Genomic DNA, 24,842 nt, shown 5'->3' on the forward strand with positions numbered 1-24,842 from the left:
ACCGCATTTAATACGCCCGAGGGCCACTTTGAGTATTTGGTGATGCCTTTTGGTCTTTCAAATGCCCCTTCAGTCTTTCAGTCCTTTATGCATGACATTTTCCGTGATTATTTGGATAAATTTATGATTGTGTATCTGGATGATATTTTGATTTTTTCGGATGACTGGGACTCTCATGTCCAGCAGGTCAGGAGGGTTTTTCAGGTTTTGCGGTCCAATTCCTTGTGTGTGAAGGGTTCTAAGTGCGTTTTTGGGGTTCAAAAGATTTCCTTTTTGGGATATATTTTTTCCCCCTCTTCCATCGAGATGGATCCTGTCAAGGTTCAGGCTATTTGTGATTGGACGCAACCCTCTTCTCTTAAGAGTCTTCAGAAATTTTTGGGCTTTGCTAACTTTTATCGTCGATTTATTGCTGGTTTTTCTGATGTTGTTAAACCATTGACTGATTTGACTAAGAAGGGTGCTGATGTTGCTGATTGGTCCCCTGCTGCTGTGGAGGCCTTTCGGGAGCTTAAGCGCCGCTTTTCTTCCGCCCCTGTGTTGCGTCAGCCTGATGTTGCTCTTCCTTTTCAGGTTGAGGTCGACGCTTCTGAAATCGGAGCTGGGGCGGTTTTGTCGCAGAGAAGTTCCGATTGCTCCGTGATGAGACCTTGTGCTTTTTTCTCGCGTAAATTTTCGCCCGCCGAGCGGAATTATGATGTTGGGAATCGGGAGCTTTTGGCCATGAAGTGGGCAGTTGAGGAGTGGCGTCATTGGCTTGAGGGGGCTAGACATCAGGTGGTGGTATTGACTGACCACAAAAATTTAATTTATCTTGAGTCCGCCAGACGCCTGAATCCTAGACAGGCGCGCTGGTCGTTGTTTTTCTCTCGGTTTAATTTTGTGGTGTCCTACCTGCCGGGTTCTAAGAATGTTAAGGCGGATGCCCTTTCTAGGAGTTTTGAGCCTGACTCCCCTGGTAATTCTGAACCTACAGGTATCCTTAAGGATGGAGTGATATTGTCTGCCGTTTCTCCAGACCTGCGGCGGGCCTTGCAGGAGTTTCAGGCGGATAGACCTGATCGTTGCCCACCTGGTAGACTGTTTGTTCCTGATGATTGGACCAGTAAAGTCATTTCTGAGGTTCATTCTTCTGCGTTGGCAGGTCATCCTGGAATCTTTGGTACCAGGGATTTGGTGGCAAGGTCCTTCTGGTGGCCTTCCCTGTCTCGAGATGTGCGAGGCTTCGTGCAGTCTTGTGACGTTTGTGCTCGGGCCAAGCCTTGTTGTTCTCGGGCTAGTGGATTGTTGTTGCCCTTGCCTATTCCGAAGAGGCCCTGGACGCACATCTCGATGGATTTTATTTCGGATCTTCCTGTTTCTCAGAAGATGTCTGTCATTTGGGTGGTGTGTGATCGTTTCTCTAAGATGGTCCATTTGGTTCCCCTGCCTAAGTTGCCTTCTTCTTCCGAGTTGGTTCCTCTGTTTTTTCAAAATGTGGTCCGTTTGCATGGTATTCCGGAGAATATCGTTTCTGACAGAGGTACCCAATTCGTGTCTAGATTTTGGCGAGCATTCTGTGCTAGGATGGGCATAGATTTGTCTTTCTCGTCTGCTTTCCATCCTCAGACTAATGGCCAGACCGAGCGGACGAATCAGACCTTGGAGACATATTTGAGGTGTTTTGTGTCTGCAGATCAGGATGATTGGGTTGCTTTTTTGCCTTTAGCGGAGTTTGCCCTCAATAATCGGGCCAGCTCTGCCACCTTGGTGTCTCCCTTTTTCTGTAATTCGGGGTTTCATCCTCGATTTTCTTCTGGTCAGGTGGAATCTTCGGATTGTCCTGGAGTGGATGCTGTGGTGGAGAGGTTGCATCAGATTTGGGGGCAGGTAGTGGACAATTTGAAGTTGTCCCAGGAGAAGACTCAGCTTTTTGCCAACCGCCGGCGTCGGGTTGGTCCTCGGCTTTGTGTTGGGGACTTGGTGTGGTTGTCTTCTCGTTTTGTCCCTATGAGGGTTTCTTCTCCCAAGTTTAAGCCTCGGTTCATCGGCCCGTACAGGATATTGGAGATTCTTAACCCTGTGTCCTTCCGTTTGGACCTCCCTGCATCTTTTTCTATTCATAATGTTTTTCATCGGTCATTATTGCGCAGGTATGAGGTACCGGTTGTGCCTTCCGTTGAGCCTCCTGCTCCGGTGTTGGTTGAGGGCGAGTTGGAGTACGTTGTGGAAAAAATCTTGGACTCCCGTGTTTCCAGACGGAAACTCCAGTATCTGGTCAAATGGAAGGGATACGGTCAGGAGGATAATTCTTGGGTGACTGCCTCTGATGTTCATGCCTCCGATCTGGTCCGTGCCTTTCATAGGGCTCATCCTGATCGCCCTGGTGGTTCTGGTGAGGGTTCGGTGCCCCCTCCTTGAGGGGGGGGTACTGTTGTGAAATTGGATTTTGGGCTCCCCCGGTGGCCACTGGTGGAATTGAACTGGTGTGCATCATCCCCTCTGTTCACCTGTTCCCATCAGGATGTGGGAGTCGCTATTTAGCCTTGCTCCTCTGTCACTTCCATGCCGGTCAACATTGTAATCAGAAGCCTTTCTGTGCATGTTCCTGCTGCTAGACAACTTCCAGCTAAGTTGGACTTTAGTCCTCGTTTGTTTTTGCATTTTGTTCCAGTTCACAGCTGTAGTTTTGTTTCTGTGTCTGGAAAGCTCTTGTGATCTGAAATTGCCACTCTGATGTTATGAGTTAATTCTAGAGTCTTAAAGTAATTTCAGGATGGTATTTTGATAGGGTTTTCAGCTGACCATGAAAGTGCCCTTTCTGTCTTCCTGCTATCTAGTAAGCGGACCTCGATTTTGCTAAACCTATTTTCATACTACGTTTGTCATTTCATCTAAAATCACCGCCAATATATGTGGGGGCCTCTGTCTGCCTTTCGGGGAAATTTCTCTAGAGGTGAGCCAGGACTGTATTTTCCTCTGCCAGGATTAGTTAGTCCTCCGGCCGGCGCTGGGCGTCTAGGGATAAAACGCAGGCAACGCTACCCGGCTACTGTTAGTTGTGCGGCAGGTGTAGTTCATGGTCAGTTTAGTTTCCATCCTTCCAAGAGCTAGTTCTTATGTTTGCTGGGCTATGTTCTCTTGCCATTGAGAACCATAACAGATCCTATCACAGTGATCGAAATAAAAAAAGTAAATCAATCTTTGTCAACCCCTTAGTTAGATAAGAATGATAAAATGTATATACTTTTTTCCATTGTTTGCAGTTGGGCTTAAGGTTAGGGTTTGAGTTTATGGTTAGGGTTGGGGTTAGGGCTGTGTTAGTGTTATGCGTGTGTTAGGGATGTGGTTAGGGTTGTGGATAGGGTTGAAGTTAAAATTGTTTTTTTTTCAAAAGTAAAAAAAAAGTGACAATATGATGGCTAATGTTGAGTGCAAGTGCTTGTTATTTGAGTTTGTATCGGGTGCTTGGGTATGCATGGAACAGTGCAGACCCTGCATGTTTTTTTTTGGTTGTCTTAACAGCTGTGAAATATGCAAGTCAGGGACTCCAGCATGTCAATCAAGCACCTGCGATATTTGGTGCATACCCGAGGACCCGATGCAAACTGGAATAGCGAGCACTTGCGCTCAACACTAATGATGACATTCTCAATATGACAACCTAATGTTATCAAATTCTGTCTTGTCTGTGGATTTAAAATTCTTGAGGGGTGTGATTTCCAAAATGAGGTCACTTATGGGGGTTTCCACTGTTTAGGCACATCAGGGGCTCTCCATAAGCGACATGGTGTCCGCTAATTGCTCCAGCAAATTTTGCATTCAGAAAAGTCAAATGGCGCTCCTTCCCTTCCGAGCTCTGCCATGTGCCCAAACAGTAGTTTTCTCCCACATATAGAGCATCTGCATTCTCAAGACAAATTGCACAACACATTTTGGGGTCGATTGTTTCCTGTTACCCTTGTGAAAATAAAAAAAAATTGGTGTAAATTAATTTTTTGTGAAAGAAAGGTAAGTGTTAATATTTTTCCCACATTCAAAAAATTCTTGTGAAGCATCTGAAAAGTTAATAAACTTATGGAATGTGGTTTTGAGCAGCACAGTGTCACTTTCGGGTATTTTCTATCATATAGACCCCTCAAAGTCACTTCAAATGTGAAGTGGTCACTAAAAAAAATGTTATGGAAAAATTAGAAATCGCTGGTCAATTTTTAACTCATAACTTCTTAAGAAAAAAAAAGTTTCAAAAATTGTGCTGATGTAAAGTTGACAAGTGGGAAATGTTATTTATAAACTATTTTGTGCGATATAACTCTCTGATTTAAGGTAATAAGAATTCATAGTTTGAAAATTGCTAAATTCTCTAAATGTTCACCATATTTCTGTTTTTTTCACAAATAAACACAAGTTACTGTATATCTAATAAATTTTACCACTATCATGAAGTACAGTATGTCACGATAAAACAAACTCAGAATCAGTGTTATACGTTAAATCGTTCCAGAATTATAACCTCATAAGGTGACACTGGTCAGAATTGTAAAAATTGGCTTGGACATTAAGGTCAAAATTGGCTCGTCATTAAGGGGGTAAAATGTAAATGATACATTTTATGACTCATCACCAAATCAAAAAAAATTCTGTAGTGTGCAATTTCCAATTAGTTTTCATAACCAATTCAATCAGAAATATAATTAGAAAATGGGGAAAAAAAGGTCAGGTAGTAAAATTGTTTTTTTAATTACTGTTGTCATTAAGCAGCGCAACCTCTCTTTCTCTCAATCAAGTAATATGGGTGCCCATGCAAATGCATGATCTGTCCGTTTTGATATACAATATATTTAAAAGCATTATAAAAGCAATCACATTATGTCTGCTTGAAGTCCATTAAGGTGGCAAAAAATAAAATAACAATTTTAATATAATATTGCATAAAACATTAATTGAAAGCATTTTTCATTTTTATTAAACAGTTTGCTACAAAAAATACTTATTCTGCATCACCACAATTACAAGCTGACTAATATAGAATAAAGTTTAACTGTCATTTTTATTGCATGAAAAAAAGAGAAAAAAACTTCAAAGATTAAAGCTGAAATTGCTTATGTTCTGTATTCTCCACTCCTTACACAACTTGTATAGTAAAAAACAAGCACTTAAGAATTTATGTTGATGGAAGATGAAGCAGTTATGGCTCTTGAAATGTAAGTATAAAAAAAAGTAAATAATTGCTTGCTCTTTAAGGTCTTCAACATGTGTGAAAAAAATGCCAGTATTTTTCCTATATTAAAAAGAATCTGTCAGCATGATTTTCACTTAGAAGGTAGTAGGAACACTTTATCAGCCTCCTAGTAATCTCCTTTGGGGACATTTTTTATCTTTTTTTTACTTAGAGAGGACCTTTCTCCATGTTTTATATGCTGAACTGGACATATGATATAATAGGCACTGAAGTGAGATATAATAATACAAGTTTTTTTTTTTTTAACCACACCTTTCAGTTTCAGAGATATTAATCAATGTATTTGGCACCTAAACAGTTATTTTTAAAGTTCAAGTGGCCATTACCAGAGAGATTTCACTTGGTGTGGACTTCTCACCAGAGAGATTTCACTGGGGAAGTGGACTTCTTCCTCTTTATGAGGCTAACCAATCAAAAGTAAGCATCAGCACACTGGGGAAAGATAAAGACACCCCCACAATAGCTTGGGACATGCTCAATGTGAAACATTCACTAACAAACTGTCTGCTAGCCTCCTATAGAGGTTTCAGCTTTCATCTTCAGAAGTCAGTGTGAGTGGAGGGCCTGTACTACAGAAATGGAGTCTCACTACACACACCTTTAGTAGCTTTCCTTTCAAATTCACATTCAAATGAGCTTTAGTGGGAGGGTTTAGTATTGCCCAAGCAAGTATAATGCTGTCAAATCTGCTATAGTGTCCCTCCATCACACTAACTGCTTAAGATTAAATATGATAATCACACTCAGGTCTGCTGTACTCCAGCACATGTAATCATTCTGTAGTGACGAGAGCAGACTGTGTTACTATGTCTCACACACAGCCTACTCTAAGATATAGTGAGGGGATGTTATTCTTGCCCATGTAAGTGGATAGCTATGATTGGCACATCTGGCAGCACTATGAGAGGATAGCTACTAGAATTGTTTGTAATATGAGTCAACTCTGTGGTAATGCCCTTCCAATCATGCTAACTGCTGGAGGTGAGTGCTGAAAACTGTCAGTGAATCACACTCAGGTCTGCTGTGCTGCAGCACATCATCACTCTGCAGTGAGAGTAGACTGTTTGTAAATGCAAATGCCTAAAAAAAATTTAGCACACAGCTGCCCAGAAAAGGCATATCTATTAGATGCGCCAATTCTGGAGCTTTGCCCAGTTCTTCCCACTTGACCTGTAGCGGTGGCAAGTGGGGTAATGAGGGGTTAATGTCACCTTCCTATTGTAAGGTGACATTAAGCCGGCTTAGTAATGGAGAGGTGTCAATAAGACACCTATCCATTACTAATCCAATAGTTGTTAAAGTGTTAATCAAACACACCACACAGTAAGAAAAAAGTCTTTTAATGAAATAAAACAATATACACATTTTTACCATCTTTACTAGTCTGCCATTCCAAACAAAGCCCTCAATCTCTTGAAAAAAAATGACAAAAAAATAAACCAACAATATCCCATACCTGTCCGGCATACAGTCAGTCCCACGCAGTAATCCATATCTAGGGGCATTTACAGTTTACAACCGGGAGTGTTGCTAATGCGACCGCCCCGGCTGTACACTACTGGGGAAGGAATGAAACACAGGGAGCAGAGCTTCAGTGACTAGCGGTGACGTCACCAAAGCTGCGCTCCCTGCCAGCCTGAACTAAAATGAGCTGATTTTCCCACACTGAAGAGTTCATTTTAGTTCAGGACATGTGAAACTGGCCTAAACCTGTTCCAAGCTAATGTTGGGGCAAGCTCTTTTTTCCCTAGTGTGTTGCTGCCTGCTTAAGATTGGTTAGCATCAGAAAGCGGAAGTAGTGCTTATCCCCAGTGAAATCTCTCTGATATTGGCCACTCGGACTTTAACCCCTTAATCCCATATGACGTACTATCCCGTCGAGGTGGGGTGGGCCTTAATTCCCACCGACGGGATAGTACGTCATATGCGATCGGCCGCGCTCTCAGGGGGAGCCCGGCCGATCGCGGCCAGGTGTCAGCTGATTATCGCAGCTGACATCCGGCACTATGTGCCAGGAGCGGTCACAGACTGTCCCCGGCACATTAACCCCCGGCACACTGCGATCAAACATGATCGCAGTGTTCCGGGGGTATGGGGAAGCATCGCGCAGGGAGGGGGCTCCCTGCGGGCTTCCTGAGACCCTTACCTCCTATAAGCGTCTCTTACCTCCGATCCCTGCAGGCCCCGGATCCAAAATGGCCACGGGGCTGCATCCGAGTCCTGCAGGGTCTACTTCCAGGTCCAGAGCAGGCGCAGGTAAGCCTGCAGTGCTGTAAGAGTGCTGTGCAAACTGTCAGATCAGCAATCTGTGATGTCCCCCCCTGGGACAAAGTAAAAAAGTTTAAAAAAAAAATTCCACATGTGTAAAAAAAAAAAAAAAAAAATTCCTAAATAAAGAAAAAAAAAATATTATTCCCATAAATACATTTCTTTATCTAAATAAAAAAAATAAAATAAAAGTGCACATATTTAGTATCGCCACGTCCGTAATGACCCAACCTATAAAACTGTCCCATTAGTTAACCCCTTCAGTGAGCACCGTAAGAAAAAAAATTAGGCAAAAAACAACGCTTTACTATCATACTGCCGAACAAAAAGTGGAATAACACGCGATCAAAAAGACAGATATAAATAACCATGGTACCGCTGAAAGCGTCATCTTGTCCTGCAAAAAACGAGCCATGATACAGCATCATAAGCAAAAAAATAAAAAAGTTATAGTCCTCAGAATAAAGCGATGCCAAAATAATTATTTTTTCTATAAAAGAGCTTTTATCATATAAAAGCGCCAAAACATAAAAAAAATTATATAATTTAGATATCACTGTAATCGTACTGACCCAAAGAATAAAACTGCTTTATCAATTTTACCAAACGTGGAACGGTATAAACGCCTCCCCCAAAAGAAATTAATGAATAGCTGGTTTTTGGTCATTCTGCCTCACAAAAATCGGAATAAAAAGCGATAAAAAACTGTCATGTGTCCGAAAATGTTACCAATAAAAACATCAATTCGTCCCGCAAAAACAAGACCTCACATGACTCTGTGGACCAAAATATGGAAAAATTATAGGTCTCAAAATGTGGAGACGCAAAAACTTTTTTTGCTATAAAAAGCGTCTTTTAGTGTGTGACAGCTGCCAATCATAAAAATCCGCTATAAAAAACGCTATAAAAGTAAATCAAACCCCCCTTCATCACCCCCTTAGTTAGGGAAAAATAATAAAATAAAAAAAATTATTTATTTCCATTTTCCCATTAGGGTTAGGGCTAGGGTTAGGGTTAGGGCTATGGTTAGGGTTAGGGCTAGGGTTAGGGTTAGGGCTAGGGTTAGGGCTAGGGCTAGGGTTAGGGCTAGGGTTACGATTAGGGCTAGGGTTAGGTCTAGGGTTAGGGTTAGGGCTAGGGCTAGGGTTAGGGCTAGGGTTACGATTAGGGCTAGGGTTATGATTAGGGCTAGGGCTAGGGTTAGGGTTAGGGCTAGGGTTAGGGCTAGGGTTAGGGCTAGGGTTAGAGTTAGGGTTAGGGTTAGGGCTAGGGTTAGGGCTAGGGTTAGGGTTGGGGCTAAGGTTGGAGCTAAAGTTAGGGTTAGGGTTGGGGCTAAAGTTAGGGTTAGGGTTGGGGCTAAAGTTAGGGTTAGGATTACATTTACAGTTGGGATTAGGGTTGGGATTAGAGTTAGGGGTGTGTCAGGGTTAGGGGTGTGGTTAGGGTTACCATTGTGATTAGGGTTAGGGGTGTGTTTGGATTAGGGTTTCAGGTAGAATTGGGGAGTTTCCACTGTTCAGGCACATCAGGGGCTCTCCAAACGCGACACGGCGTCCGATCTCAATTCCAGCCAATTCTGCGTTGAAAAAGTAAAACAGTGCTCCTTCCCTTCCGACCTCTCCCGTGCACCAAACAGGGGTTTACCCCAACATATGGGGTATCAGCGTACTTGGGACAAATTGGACAACAACTTTTGGGGTCCAAGTTCTCTTATTATACTTGGGAAAATAAAAATTGGGGGGGCTAAAAATCATTTTTGTGGGAAAAAAATATTTTTTATTTTTACGGCTCTGTGTTGTAAACTGTAGTGAAACACTTCAGGGTTCAAAGTTCTCAAAACACATCCAGATAAGTTCCATGGGAGGTCTAGTTTCCAATATGCGGTCACTTGTTGGGGGTTTCTACTGTTTGGGTACATCAGGGGCTCTGCAAATGCAACGTGACGCCTGCAGACCAATCCATCTAAGTCTACATTCCAAATGGCACTTCTTCCCTTCCGAGCTCTGCCATGCACCCAAACAGTGTTTCCCCCCACATATGGGGTATCAGCGTACTCAGGACAAATTGGACAACAACTATTGGGGTCCAATTTATCCTGTTACCCTTGTGAAAATACAAAACTGGGGGCTAAAAAATCATTTTTGTGAAAAAAAAATATATATTTTCACGGCTCTGCGTTATAAACTGTAGTGAAACACTTGGGGGTTCAAAGCTCTCAAAACACATCTAGATAAGTTCCTTAGGGGGTCTACTTTCCAAAATGGTGTCAATTGTGGGGGTTTTAATGTTTAGGCACATCAGGAGCTCTCCAAACGCGACATGGTGTCCCATCTCAATTCCAGTCAATTTTGCATTGAAAAGTCAAATGGTGCTCCATCCCTTCCGAGCACTGCCATGTGCCGAAACAGTCATTTACCCCCACATATGGGGTATCAGTGTACTCAGGACAAACTGCACAACAACTTTTGTTGTCCAATTTCTTCTCTTACCCTTGGGAAAATAAAAAATTGTGGGTGAAAAGATCATTTTTGTGAAAAAATATGATTTTTTATTTTTACGGCTCTGCATTATAAACTTCTGTGAAGCACTTGTTGTGTCAAAGTGCTCACCACACATCTAGATAAGTTCCTCAAGGGGTCTACTTTCCAAAATGGTGTCACTTGTGGGGGGTTTCAATATTCAGGCACATCAGGGGCTCTCCAAAGGCAACATGGCGTCCCATCTTAATTCCAGTCAATTTTGCATTGAAAAGTAAAATAGCACTCCTTCCCTTCCGAGCTCTGCTGTGTGCCCAAACAGTGGTTTACACCCACATATGGGGTATCGTCGTACTCAGGACAAATTGCACAACAACTTCTGTGGTCTCATTTCTTCTCTTACCCTTGGGAAAATAAAAAATTGGGGGCAAAAATATCACTTTTGTGAAAAAATATGATTTTTTATTTTTACGGCTCTGCATGTTTACGCACATCAGGGGCTCTCCAAACACAACATGGCGTCCCATCTCAATTCCAGTCAATTTTGCTTTGAAAAGTCAAATGGCGCTCCTTCCCTTCCAAGCTCTGCCATGTGCCCAAGCAGTGCTTTACACCCACATATTGGATATCAGCGTACTCAGGACAAATTGCACAACAATTTTTGGAATCCAATTTCTTCTCTTACCCTTGGGAAAATAAAAAGTTGGGGGCAAAAAATCATTTTTGTGAAAAAATATGATTTTTTATTTTTACGTCTCTGCATTATAAACTTCTGTGAAGCACTTGGTGGGTCAAAGTGCTCACCACACATCTAGATAAGTTCCTTAGTGGGTCTACTTTCCAATATGTTGTCACTTGTGGGGGGTTTCAATAATTAGGCACATCAGGGGCTCTCCAAACGCAACATGGCGTCCCATCTCAATTCCAGTCAATTTTGCATTGAAAAGTAAAATGGCGCTCCTTTCATTCCGAGCTCTGCCATGCGCCCAAACAGTGGTTTACCCCCACATATGGGGTATCGGCATACTCAGAACAAATTGTACAACAACATTTGGGGTCCATTTTCTACTGTTCCCCTTGGTAAAATAAAACAAATTGGAGCTGAAATAAATTTTGTGTGAAAAAAAGTTAAATGTTTATTTTTAGTTAAACATTCCAAAAATTCCTGTGAAACACCTGAAGGGTTAATAAACTTATTGAATGTGGTTTTGAGCACCTTGAGGGGTGCAGTTTTTAGAATGGTGTCACACTTGGGTATTTTCTATCAAATGGACCCCTCAAAATGACTTCAACTGAGATGTGGTCCCTAAAAAAAATGGTGTTGTAAAAATGATAAATTTCTGGTCAATTTTTAACCCTTATAACTCCCTAACAAAAAAAAAATTTTGTTCCAAAATTGTGCTGATGTAAAGTAGACATGTGGGAAATGTTACTTATTAAGTATTTTGCGTGACATATCTCTGTGATTTAAGGGCATAAAAATTCAAATTTGGAAAATTGCGAAATTTTTAAAATTTTCGCCAAATTTCCGTTTTTTTCACAAATAAATGCAAGTTATATCAAAGAAATTTTACCACTATCATGAAGTACAATATGTCATGAGAAAAAAATGTCAGAATCGCTAAGATCTGTTGAAGCGTTCCAGAGTTATAACCTCATAAAGGGACAGTGGCCAGAATTGTAAAAATTGGCCTGGTCATTAACGTGCAAACCACCCTCGGGGCTTAAGGGGTTAAAATAAAGTAACTAGTAATAGGTAGCAAATACTTATATTGCTAAAATGTCCACAACAGAAAGGCAAAATAAAACAAAATGTGGGTTTTTTTTGTTTTGCTACCACTATTACATTGTGTGTGTCTAGTTCAACACGAAGCTAAACTCATTTTTTCAATTATTTTACATAAAAAATTTTCCTTCTATAGCCTCTGCCTATTTCTTGTTGCAGAATGAGTTAACAGAATATTGGTCAGTGAGCCTGCCATTGCTATATTATAAATGCCTCCCCACTGATTTTTGACAGTAGACCATATTGAAGCTGAATGTATATGAAAAGAGCCTGTAAAAAGCAAACGGTGCACTTTTTCGATTGATATCCAATTGAAAAAATGTTTGTTTTTTTAACAATTTTCTTAGATTTCCTAAAAGTTGCTGCAGTATTTTTTTTTTAAAAAATTGATGTTCGAATGAGACAGCATTTCTGGACTAGTCCTGTTGCATGCAAGCCAGGATCAAATGTGCTGGTGTCATGACTAGAGTGGGTACATGTGTAAAGAGGCAGAAACAAAGAGAGAATTTTTCTCCTATACTTGCTCTCACTGCACATAATTGGATGTCAATCAATTCACTGTGTGCATGATACCAGCACACTGTTTGAACAAATAACAATTGTACTTGACAAGTCTTATTACATGCGTAGGGTTAGTACAATGATCATTAAAATGTTTTTTTGGAGGCTGATAAATTGCTTCTAGAACCTTCTAGTGGTTAATCCTGCTGTCAGGTTCTCTTTCAGTAAAATGGGCCTCTTAGGGAAGATTATCAAAAGAACATTTCTTTCTTTCGGCTGCTTCTTACTACATGTGGACCAGAAATTAGTGGAATTATGTGAAAATGAGCTGAGAGCTCTTAGCGTTAGTAGTAGTGGGAAAAACTTTATCTAATTCTTCTGCAAAGCCAAGAACTATGATTTGGTAGTGTAATTACTAGTAGTACTAAAGCGGTATTATACTTTAAAAATAAAATTAAATAAGGTATCGAACCAGTGATTCTGCTGTCTGTATCAGTGCATCTGCTGAACACAATGACAGCCAAGGAACTGATCACATGTTTAAATTATGTAAGACATCATTATATTGACAGATTGTCACATCTATTGTTTACCCAGCGCCTAGATAAACAATATGATTAATGCTGGTTACAATAGCTGAATCTGGGATACCAGCAGTAACCAGATGCACAGCATCAGCTTGAGCAAGATACTGGGACCGACGTCTCTGCTGAGCAGGTTCCTCTGCAGCTTAGGAATAATGGGAAACTGCAGAGGACATGGTTTGAGATTCCTCCAGTGCATATGGCGTATGCTAACAGAGGTTTTTTGTCAAATTTCCCTTTATAAAGAGACACATGGGTAATATTTTCAAGCTAGCAGAATATATAGAGAGCATGTTTCATTACTCATATTATGATTCTGTGTAAGGCTGAAACCTGAAGAATTGTGTTTAGCATATTAATGCATTTATGTTCCAAAATGTCCAAGTGCAGACCCAAAAATCAACATCAGGCTACCAGATGCACGCATAAAAAGATACAGTGAGAAGGGTAAAACAATAACAAAAATTATAATAATAGAATATATAGAGATTGAGAGTAGAAATGTGACCATTGCATTGCATGTACAAAGGTTTCTACAAATTACCCCAAGAGGTCTGCATCATACACGCTCAAAGAGACCATGATGGGGACATCACAATACATTTTGCAGTTATTAGAATAGTTAAACTTATTGTCCGATTCAATTCAATAAACCCATACCATAAGGTAAAACACTTCCCTAATATAAACAATTTCAACAGAAAACCAAGGTGTGTGTGAACCAAGGTTAGAAGGAGTGTTACACATAAATATGTATAAAAAAATAATTTTTAATAAGGTTTGTTAAAAAAGTATATAAAATAAGAAAGGTGCAGAATAAAATGGAGGGACCGGAACTTACAAATACATTTTTGCTAAATATGGTAATTTTTGTAACTTTAAAAAATTGCACAGCGGCATATTGCTAGAACATGACGGCATATTATCTCATAAGAAATTCATTTGTTTAAAGTGCATAAAAAAAGATATAATACCAACTGACGTAAAGATGCTTTATAATCAACTGTATCTTGTTGCACATAACCCTGTTATAGTAACATAATATTTGATTTCTATAAAAAGAGTATATGCACCTAGTAAACTAGTGGTGTTTATTTTTCTTTTCCCCAATGTATTGCTTTTCTGACAAAGAAATAGCCGTATACTAAATGTATGACAAAATGTATATAAAGTGCTAATGCAATGCATATGGTTATAGTTAAAGAAATCAGGGTCTGATCTGGCTCTGAAAGGCACATATATAACAGACCTGGTCCTATACCTATGAAGGCAGTATTTAAACACCCAAATGCATTAGTAATTGAAAGATGCAAAAAAAAGGGGAAACAAGAAAGGAAAAATGAAGTAAGAACTAAAGTTATTACCTAAGTTTGAATGCAATTGGTGGCAGTGACATGAATTTGGTCCCTCTGCCCCGACCCGCATGTTTCACCCTGCTTCTTCGGGGAGCGCGGAGCATAAGATTTTACTGTTAAGTTTGCAGGTGCCGTGACCCACTGGGACAGCCCCTGAGGTGCCAGAGCCAAGAACAGCAGAACCCTCCCATTAGTGACCCCATTTTGCAAACTATACCTCTCAATGAATTCATCTAGGGGTGCAGTAATCATATTGATAACAAGGGTGTGTAACATAATTTTATACCATTAAGCAGTGAAGAAAAAATATACTATAACTTTTTTAATTTTTTCACTGATAGAGCTGTATGGTAGCTTGTTTTTGCGGGACAAGGTGACATTTTCAGCATTACTATGTTTATTTATATCCATCTGATTTTGTTTTATTCCACTTTTTGTTCGGCGGTAGGACGATAAAGCATTGTTATTTGCCTTGTTTTTTTTATTTTTTTACGGTGTTCATTAAAGGGGTTAACTGATGGGACAGTATTATACAGTTGTGCTCAAAAGTTTACATACCCTGGCAGAATTTTTGCTTTCTTGGCCTTTTTTCAGAAAATATGAATTATAACAATAAAACTTTTTCTCCACTCATGGTTAGTGGTAGGGTGAAGCCATTTATTGTCAAACTACTATGTTTTATCTTATTAACCCCTTCACCCCCAAGGGTGGTTTGCACGTTAATGACCAGGCCAATTTTTACAATTCTGACCACTGTCCCTTTATGAGGTTACAACTCTGGAACGCTTCAACGGATCTTGGTGATTCTGACAATGTTTTCTCGTGACATATTGTACTTCATGATAGTGGTAAAATTTCTTCGACATAACTTGCGTTTATTTGTGAAAAAAATGGAAATTTGGCGAAAATTTGGAAAATTTCACAATTTTCCAACTTTGAATTTTTATGCCCTTAAATCACAGAGATATGTTACGCAAAATACTTAATAAGTAACATTCCCCACATGTCTACTTTACATCAGCACAATTTTGGAAACAAAAATTTTTTTTGTTAGGGAGTTATAAGGGTTAAAAGTTGACCAGAAATTTCTCATTTTTACAACATCATTTTTTTTTTTGGGACCACATCTCATTTGAAGTCATTTTGAGGGGTCAATATGATAGAAAATAACCAAGTGTGACATCATTCTAAAAACTGCACCCCTCAAGGTGCTCAAAACCACATTCAAGAAGTTTATTAACCCTTCAGGTGGTTCACAGGAATTTTTGGAATGTTTAAATAAAAATGAACATTTAACTTTTTTTCACACAAAATTTATTTCAGCTCCAATTTGTTTTATTTTACCAAGGGTAACAGGAGAAATTTGACCCCAGAAGTTGTTGTACAATTTGTCCTGAGTACGCTGATACCCAATATGTGGGGGTAAACCACTGTTTGGGCGCATGGCAGAGCTCGGAAGGAAAGGAGCGCCATTTTACTTTTCAATGCAAAATTGACTGGAATTGAGATGGGACGCCATGTTGGGTTTGGAGAGCCCCTCATGTGCCTAAACATTGAAACCCCCCACAATTGACACCATTTTGGAAAGTAGACCCCTTAAGGAACTTATCTAGATATGTGGTGAGCACTTTGACCCAACAAGTGCTTCACAGAAGTTTATAATGCAGAGCCGTAAAAATAAAAAATCATATTTTTTCACAAAAGTGATCTTTTTGCCCCCAATTTTTTATTTTCCCAAGGGTAAGAGAAGAAATTAGACCACAAAAGTTGTTGTGCAATTTGTCCTGAGTACGACGATACCCCATATGTGGGGGTAAACCACTGTTTGGGCGCACAGCAGAGCTCGGAAGGGAAGGAGTGCCATTTTACTTTTCAATGCAAAATTGACTGGAATTAAGATGGGACGCCATGTTGCCTTTGGAAAGCCCCTGATGTGCCTATACATTGAAACCCCCACAAGTGACACCATTTTGGAAAGTAGACCCCCTAAGGAACTTATCTAGATGTGTTTTGAGAGCTTTGAACCCCAAAGTGTTTCACTACAGTTTATAACGCAGAGCCGTGAAAATAAAAATTCTTTTTTTTTTCACAAAAATTATTTTTTAGCCCCCAGTTTTGTATTTTCACAAGGGTAACAGGATAAATTGGACACCAAATGTTGTTGTCCAATTTGTCCTGAGTACGCTGATACCCCATATGTGGGGGGGAACCACTGTTTGGGCGCCTGGCAGAGCTCGGAAGGGAAGGAGCGCCATTTGGAATGCAGACTTAGATGGATTGGTCTGCAGGCATCACATTGCATTTGCAGAGCCCCTGATGTACCCAAACAGTACAAACCCCCCACAAGTGACCCCATATTAGAAACTAGACCTCCTACGGAACTTATCTAGATGTGTTGTGAGAACTTTGAACCCCCAAGTGTTTCACTACAGTTTACAACGCAGAGCCGTGAAAATAAAAAATCTTTTTTTTTTCCCACAAAAATGATTTTTAGCCCCCCAAATTTTTATTTTCCCAAGGATAACAAAAGAACTTCGACCCCAAAAATTGTTGTCCAATTTGTCCCGAGTACTCTGATACCCCATATGTTGGGGTAAACCCCTGTTTGGGCGCACGGGAGAGCTCGGAAGGGAAGGAGCACTGTTTTACTTTTTCAACGCAGAATTGGCTGGAATTGAGATCGGACGCCATGTCGCGTTTGGAGAGCCCCTGGTGTGCCTAAACAGTGGAAACCCCCCAATTCTACCTGAAACCCTAATCCAAACACACCCCTAACCCTAATCCCAACGGTAACCCTAACCACACCCCTAACCCTGACACACCCCTAACTCTAATCCCAACCCTAATCCCAACCGTAAATGTAATCCAAACCCTAATCCTAACTTTAGCCCCAACCCTAACCCTAACTTTAGCCCCAACCCTAACCCTAACTTTAGCCCCAACCCTAGCCCCAACCCTAGCCCTAACCCTAGCCCTAACCCTAACCCTAGCTCTAACCCTAACCCTAACCCTAACCCTAGCTCTAACCCTAACCCTAGCCCTAACCCTAGCCCTAGCCCTAACCCTAGCTCTAACCCTAGCCCTAACCCTAAACCTAGCCCTAACCCTAACCCTAGCTCTAACCCTAACCCTAGCCCTAACCCTAGCCCTAACCCTAACCCTAGCCCTAACCCTAGCCCTAATGGGAAAATGGAAATAAATACATTTTTAAATTTTTTTTATTTTTCGCTAACTAAGGGGGTGATGAAGGGGGGTTTGATTTACTTTTACAGTGCCTACAAGTAGTATTCAACCCCCTGCAGATTTAGCAGGTTTACACATTTGGAATTAACTTGGCATTGTGACATTTGGACTGTAGATCAGCCTGGAAGTGTAAAATGCACTGCAGCAAAAAAGAATGTTATTTCTTTGTTTATTTTTTTTTTAAATTGGGAAAAGTCTTTTCAGAGGGTCATTTATTATTCAACCCCTCAACCCACCAGAATTCAGTTTGGTTCCCCTAAAGTATTAAGAAGTAGTTCAGGCACAAAGAACAATGAGCTTCACATGTTTGGATTAATTATCTCTTTTTCCAGCCTTTTCTGACTATTTAAGACCCTCCCCAAACTTGTGAACAGCACTCAAACATGGTCAACATGGGAAAGACAAAGAAGCATTCCAAGGCCATCAGAGACAAGATCATGGAGGGTCACAAGGCTGGCAAGGGGTACAAAACCCTTTCCAAGGAGTTGGGCCTACCTGTCTCCACTGTTGGGAGCATCATCCGGAAGTGGAAGGCTTATGGAACTACTGTTAGCCTTCCACGGCCTGGACTGCCTTTGAAAGTTTCCTCCCGTGCCGAGGCCAGGCTTGTCCGAAGAGTCAAGGCTAACCCAAGGACAACAAGGAAGGAGCTCTGGGAAGATCTCATGGCAGTGGGGACATTGGTTTCAGTCAATACCATAAGTAACGTACTCCACCGCAATGGTCTCCGTTCCAGACGAGCCCGTAAGGTTCCTTTACTTTCAAAGCGTCATGTCAAGGCTCGTCTACAGTTTGCTCATGATCACTTGGAGGACTCTGAGACTGACTGGTTCAAGGTTCTCTGGTCTGATGAGACCAAGATCGAGATCTTTGGTGCCAACCACACACGTGACATTTGGAGACTGGATGGCACTGCATACGACCCCAAGAATACCATCCCTACAGTCAAGCATGGTGGTGGCAGCATAATGCTGTGGGGCTGTTTCTCAGCCAAGGGGCCTGGCCATCTGGTCCGCATCCATGGGAAGATGGATAGCACGGCCTACCTGGAGATTTTGGCCAAGAACCTCCGCTCCTCCATCAAGGATCTTAAGATGGGTCATCATTTCATCTTCCAACAAGACAACGACTCAAAGCACACAGACAAAAAAACCAAGGCCTGGTTCAAGAGGCAAAAAATCAAGGTGTTGCAGTGGCCTAGTCAGTCTCCTGACCTTAACCCAATTGAAAACTTGTGGAAGGAGCTCAAGATTAAAGTCCACATGAGACACCGAAAGAACCTAGATAACTTGGAGAAGATCTGCATGGAGGAGTGGGCCAAGATAGCTCTAGAGACCTGTGCCGGCCTGATCAGGTCTTATAAAAGACGATTATTAGCTGTAATTGCAAACAAAGGTTATTACACAAAATATTAAACCTAGGGGTTGAATAATAATTGACCCACACTTTTATGTTTAAAATTTATAAAAATTTAACTGAGCAACAAAACTTTTTGGTTTGTAAGATTTATGCATCTGTTAATAAATCCTGCTCTTGTTTGAAGTTTGAATGCTCTAACTTATTTGCATCTTATTAAACCTGCTAAATCTGCAGGGGGTTGAATACTACTTGTAGGCACTGTATAGCGGTTTTTTTAGCGGATTTTTATGATTGGCAGCCGTCACACACTGAAAGATGCTTTTTATTTCGCTGTAGAAGCAGAAGCAAACTGAAATTGTAGAAACAGCTGTCGTCTCTCGCCTGCTCACACGGGCTTCGGCTCTCTCTCTTCCCTGGCCATGTGTTTTAACTGGATCGTGTTGCAATAAAGGACTAAGAACGTGAAAGATTGGTGAGTGCCCTCATTTTCTTCTTTTTTATTGCTACATATTTATGGACACATTTTCATTGAGGTGCACCACCAAGTCACCACTGTATGGTTTGTCCATCCGAAGTCTGCACAAATGCACCTTGACTAGAGCCTATGAGAAGTCGTTAAGACACATGCAGTGCCGCTCTTCTCCTTTTTTCTTTTGATTTTAAAAATATTTTTTGCGTTACCACATTTTGAGACCTATAATTTTTCCATATTTTGGTCCACAGAGTTATGTGAGGTCATGTTTTTTGCGGGACGAGTTAACGTTTTTATTGGTCACATTTTCGGACATGTGACAGTTTTTGATCACTTTTTATTTTGATTTTTGTGAGGCAGAATGACCAAAAAACAGCTATTCATGAATTTCTTTTGGGGGAGGCGTTTATACCGTTCCACGTTTGGTAAAATTGATAAAGCAGTTTTATTCTTCGGGTCAGTACGATTACAGCGATATCTCATTTATATAATTTTTTTATGTTTTGGCGCTTTTATACGATAAAAGCTATTTTATAGAAAAAATAATTATTTTGGCATCGCTTTATTCTGAGAACTATAACTTTTTAATTTTTTTGCTTATGATGCTGTATGGAGGCTCGTTTTTTGCAGGACAAGATGATGTTTTCAGCGATACCATGCTTATTTATATCCGTCTTTTTGATCGCGTGTTATTCCACTTTTTGTTCGGCGGTATGATAATAAAGCGTTGTTTTTTGGTTTGTTTTTTTTTTTTTTCTTACGGTGTTCACTGAAGGGGTTAACTAGTGGGACAGTTTTATAGGTTGGGTCATTACGGACGCGGCGATACTAAATATGTATACTTTTATTGTTTTTTTTTGTTTTTTTTAGATAAAGAAATGTATTTATGGGAATAATATATATTTTTTTTCTTTATTTAGGAATTTTTTTTTTTTACACTTGTGGAAATTTTTTTTTTTACTTTTTTACTTTGTCCCAGGGGGGACATCACAGATCGCCCATCTGACAGTTTGCACAGCACTCTGTCAGATGGGCGATCTTACTTTCATCGGAGCAGGCTGCTCTGCAGCCGGCTCCGGACCCTGACCTGGAAGTACTCCCTGCAGGACCTGTATGCAGCCCCGCGGCCATTTTGGATCCGGGGACTGCAGGGAGAAGACGCTCAGTACATGGTGAGTACATCACCTTGTACCGATCGTCTCAGGGAAGCCCGCAGGGAGCCCTCTCCCTGCGCGATGCTTCCCTGTACCGCCGGTACACCGCGATCATGTTTGATCGCGGTGTGCCGGGGGTTAATGTGCCGGGGGCAGTCCGTGACCACTCCTGGCACATAGTGCCGGATGTCAGCTGCGATAGGCAGCTGAAACCCGGCCGCGATCGGCCGCGCTCCCCCCGTGAGCGCGGCCGATCGCATATGACGTACTATCCCGTCGGAGGTCATACGGGCCCACCCCACCTCTACGGGATAGTACGTCAGATGTCAGAAAGGGGTTAAATCAAAATGACAACCCAAAACATCTAAATTACCCTGATCAAAAGTTCACATACCCTGGTAATTTTGGATGGGTTTGAATGGCTACTAAAAGTAACATCCTCATCTGTGACCTGTTTGCTTGTAATCAGTGTGAGTGCATAAAAGCTGAGTGACTTTCTGGGATCTAGACGGACTCTTGCATCTTTCATCCAGCCACTGACTTTTCTGGATTGTGAGTCATGGGGAAAGTAAAAGAATTGTCAATGGATCTATTGGAAAACATAGTTGAACTGTATAAAACAGGAAACGATTCAAAAAGATATCCGAGGAATTGATAATGCTAGTCAGAATTGTTCAAACTGTAATTTATAAATGAAAAATCAGGGACTCTGTAAAAACAAAACCACAGTCAGGAAGACCAACAAAAATGTCATCCCCAACTGCCAGGAAAATTGTTCGGGATGTAAAGAAAAACCCACAAATAACATCAGCTGAAATACAGGACTCTCTGAAAATTAGACATTAGACATTAAGGAGGCACTTGACGAAAAATGGGCTGCATGGTCGAGTCGCCAGAAGAAAGCCATTACTGCACAAATGCCACAATGTATCTCACTTACAATACGCAAAACAGCACAGAGACAAGCCTCAAAACTTCTGGAACAAGGTTACTTGGAGTGAACGAGACCAAAATTTTACCTTTTGAATACAACCATAAACGTTACATTTGGAGAGAGGTCAAAGGTCAACAAGGCCAATGATGAAAGGAACACGATTCCTACTGTAAAGCACGGAGGTGGATCGCTGATGTTTTCAGGATGTGTGAGCTACAAAGGCACAGGAAACTTGGTCAAAGTTGAAAGAAAGATGAATGCAGCACATTATCAGCAAATACTGGAGGGAAATTTGCCCTCATTAGCATGGAAGCTGCGCATGGGACGTACTTGGATGTTCCAACATGACAATGATTCAAAACACAAGGCCAATTTGACCTGTCATTGGCTACAGCAGAACACAGTGAAGGTTCTGGAGTGGTCATCTCAGTCTCCTGATGTCAATAACATTGAGCCACTCTGTGGAGATCTCAAGGGTGCAGTTCATGCTAGGCAGCCCAGGAATTTACAGGAACTGGAAGCTTTTTGCCAAGAAGAGAGGGCAACTTTACCATTTGAGAAAATAAAGAACTTCATCCACAACTGCCACAAAAGACTTCAACCTGTCATTGATGTTAGCGGGGCAATACACTGTATTAAGGAATGGGTTCTGTGAACTTTTGATCAGGGTCATTTGGATGTTTTGGGTTGTCATTATGATTAAAAAAGAGAAACTCAGTAAATTGACAATAAATGGCTTCACCCAACCACTAACCATGAGTGGAGAAAAAGTTTTGGTGTTATCGTTCATATTCTCTGAAAAAAGGCCAAGAAAGCAAAAATTCTGTCGGGGATTGTAAACTTTTGAGCACAACTGTAGGGCGGGTCGTTGGAGAGGCAGTGATACCAAATATGTGTACTTTTTTTTGTTCATCTTATCTTTTCATTCAAATATTTATTTGTAGATACAATATCTTTTTATTTTTTTACTTTTATTTTTGTTTTTTTCAAATATTGTTTTTTAAAAAAATGTTTTACATTTGTTAACTTTTTTACTTTGTGACACTATGGGTAGTGTTGAGCATTCCGACACTGCAAGTATCGGGTATCGGCCGATACTTGCTGTATCGGAATTCCGATACCGAGATCCGATACTTTTGTGGTATCGGGTATCGGGTATCGAAACAACATTAATGTAATAATGTGTAAAAGAGAGAATTAAAATAAAAAATATTGCTATACTCACCTCTCCAACGCAGCCCGGACCTCAGCGAGGGAACCGGCAGCGTTGTTTGTTTAAAATTCGCGCGTTTACTTGGTTACGTGAAGTCCCGGCTTGTGATTGGTCGCGGCGGCCATGTTGCCGGGACGCGGACCAATCACAGCAAGCCGTGACGTAATTTCAGGTCCTTGCAGGATTTTAAAATTATGTTCCGGCGTTGTGATTGGGCGCGTCGTGGTCACATGGGCGACGTAACCAATCACAAGCCGGGACGTCACGGGAGGCTGGACACGCGCACATTTTAAAATGCGCGCGTGTCCAGCCTCCCGTGACGTCCCGGCTTGTGATTGGTCGCGGCGGCCATGTTGCCGGGACGCGGACCAATCACAACGCCGGAACGTAATTTTAAAATCCTGCAGGACCTGAAATTACGTCACGGCTTGCTGTGATTGGTCCGCGTCCCGGCAACATGGCCGCCGCGACCAATCACAAGCCGTGACGTCACGGGAGGCTGGACACGCGCACATTTTAAAATGCACGCGTCCAGCCTCCCGGCTTGTGATTGGTTGACCGCGATGCAACCAATCACAAGCCGGGACGTCACGGGAGGCTGGACAAGCGCGCATTTTAAAATGCGCGCGTCCAGCCTCCCGGCTTGTGATTGGTTGACCGCGATGCAACCAATCACAAGCCGTGACGTCACGGGAAGGCTGGACAAGCGCGCATTTTAAAATACGCGCGTGTCCAGCCTCCCGTGACGTCACGGCTTGTGATTGGTTGCGTCGCCCATGTGACTGCGGCGCAACCAATCACAACGCCGGGACGTAATTTTAAAATCCTGCAGGACCTGAAATTACGTCACGGCTTGCTGTGATTGGTCCGCGTCCCGGCAACATGGCCGCCGCGACCAATCACAAGCCGGGACTTCACGTAACCAAGTAAACGCGCAAATTTTAAACAAAGAACGCTGCCGCTTCCCTCGGTGAGGTCCAGGCTGCGTCGGAGAGGTGAGTATAGCAATATTTTTTATTTTAATTCTTTCTTTTACACATTAATATGGTTCCCAGGGCCTGAAGGAGAGTTTCCTCTCCTTCAGACCCTGGGAACCATCAGGAATACCGTCCGATACTTGAGTCCCATTGACTTGTATTGGTATCGGGTATCGGTATCGGATTAGATCCGATACTTTGCCGGTATCGGCCGATACTTTCCGATACCGATACTTTCAAGTATCGGACGGTATCGCTCAACACTAACTATGGGACAATCATTTTTTGCAGGCTGATCGCTTCTACAGCATCCCCATGCTGTAGAAACTTCAACTCTTCACTGACAGAGAGACTTGCTGATCATGCACTGCACATGATCAGCATGTTTCCTAGCTCTGGTGACCCGGATGTTGTCATGACGACATCTGGTCACCATGGCAACAATGGGGACCCTGCGTAACGTCACAGGGTCTTCGATCCAAAAACAGAGGGGCTGTAAGTCCTCTACAGGCACACGGAATGCTGCAATCATGTTTGATCACAGCATTTTGGGGGTTAAAGTGCCGTGAGCGGTCTTGGCACTTAGTGCCAGGTGTCAGCTGTCAGAATCAGCTGACACCTGGCAGCATTCGCCTGCACACTACCCGTGTGAGCGGGTGATCACACAGACGTAATAATCCGTCCGTGGTCAAATAGGCCCAGGTCACGTGGACGGATTATTACATCTGATGTCAGAAAGGGGTTAAAATTCATCATTCTTGATGGACTATTTTCCTTTGTAAACAGGGCATGTGCTGCTGAGTTGTTGTTCTTCTACTGATGCTTATATGTGCATATGAAATGCACTCAGTTTGTCTAATCATGCTATTTAAAGACTGTTGGTTGGCAATCTGTACAATATCCCCGCTTTCATGGCCCCGATACAGTACACTGTCCTCAACTGTAGACCCCACAGAGCTATAACCCTTCCCTTTATGGCTCCCATATACTGTAATGTCATCCTTTCTGACCCTAATACAGTACAATGTCCCTATCATGGCACCAATAGAGTACAATGTGCCCCATAGTAGCTCCTACACAGTACAATGTCCCCTACTCTACCCATACTGTATCCCACACAGTATGATGTCCTCTATTCTACCCATTCTGTATAATGTCCTCCACTGTGGTGCTCTACATGGCAATTAAGAAAAAAGACCAACCATTCCATTCACTTTCCCCATTCCCACGGTGGGCAGCTCCTTCTATCTTCTTTATTAACCATGGAATATGGTGTATTGAAGTAAAGCCATTGCATT

At 41.7% G+C, this 24,842-nt stretch overlaps 1 long non-coding RNA gene across 1 annotated transcript in view; it reads left to right on the top strand.

Moving 5' to 3' along the window:
* Window positions 1-2,519: 2,519 nt before the first annotated feature.
* Window positions 2,520-24,842, top strand: part of LOC143809713 (uncharacterized) — a 484,828-nt gene continuing 462,505 nt past the window's right edge. Inside the window, exon 1 of the long non-coding RNA XR_013222413.1 lies at window positions 2,520-2,771. This is a non-coding gene — a long non-coding RNA (uncharacterized LOC143809713). The remainder of the gene's footprint in view (window positions 2,772-24,842) is intronic.

Source organism: Ranitomeya variabilis, chromosome 2 (assembly GCF_051348905.1).
Source record: "Ranitomeya variabilis isolate aRanVar5 chromosome 2, aRanVar5.hap1, whole genome shotgun sequence".
In the NCBI taxonomy this organism is placed as follows: Eukaryota; Metazoa; Chordata; class Amphibia; order Anura; family Dendrobatidae; genus Ranitomeya; species Ranitomeya variabilis.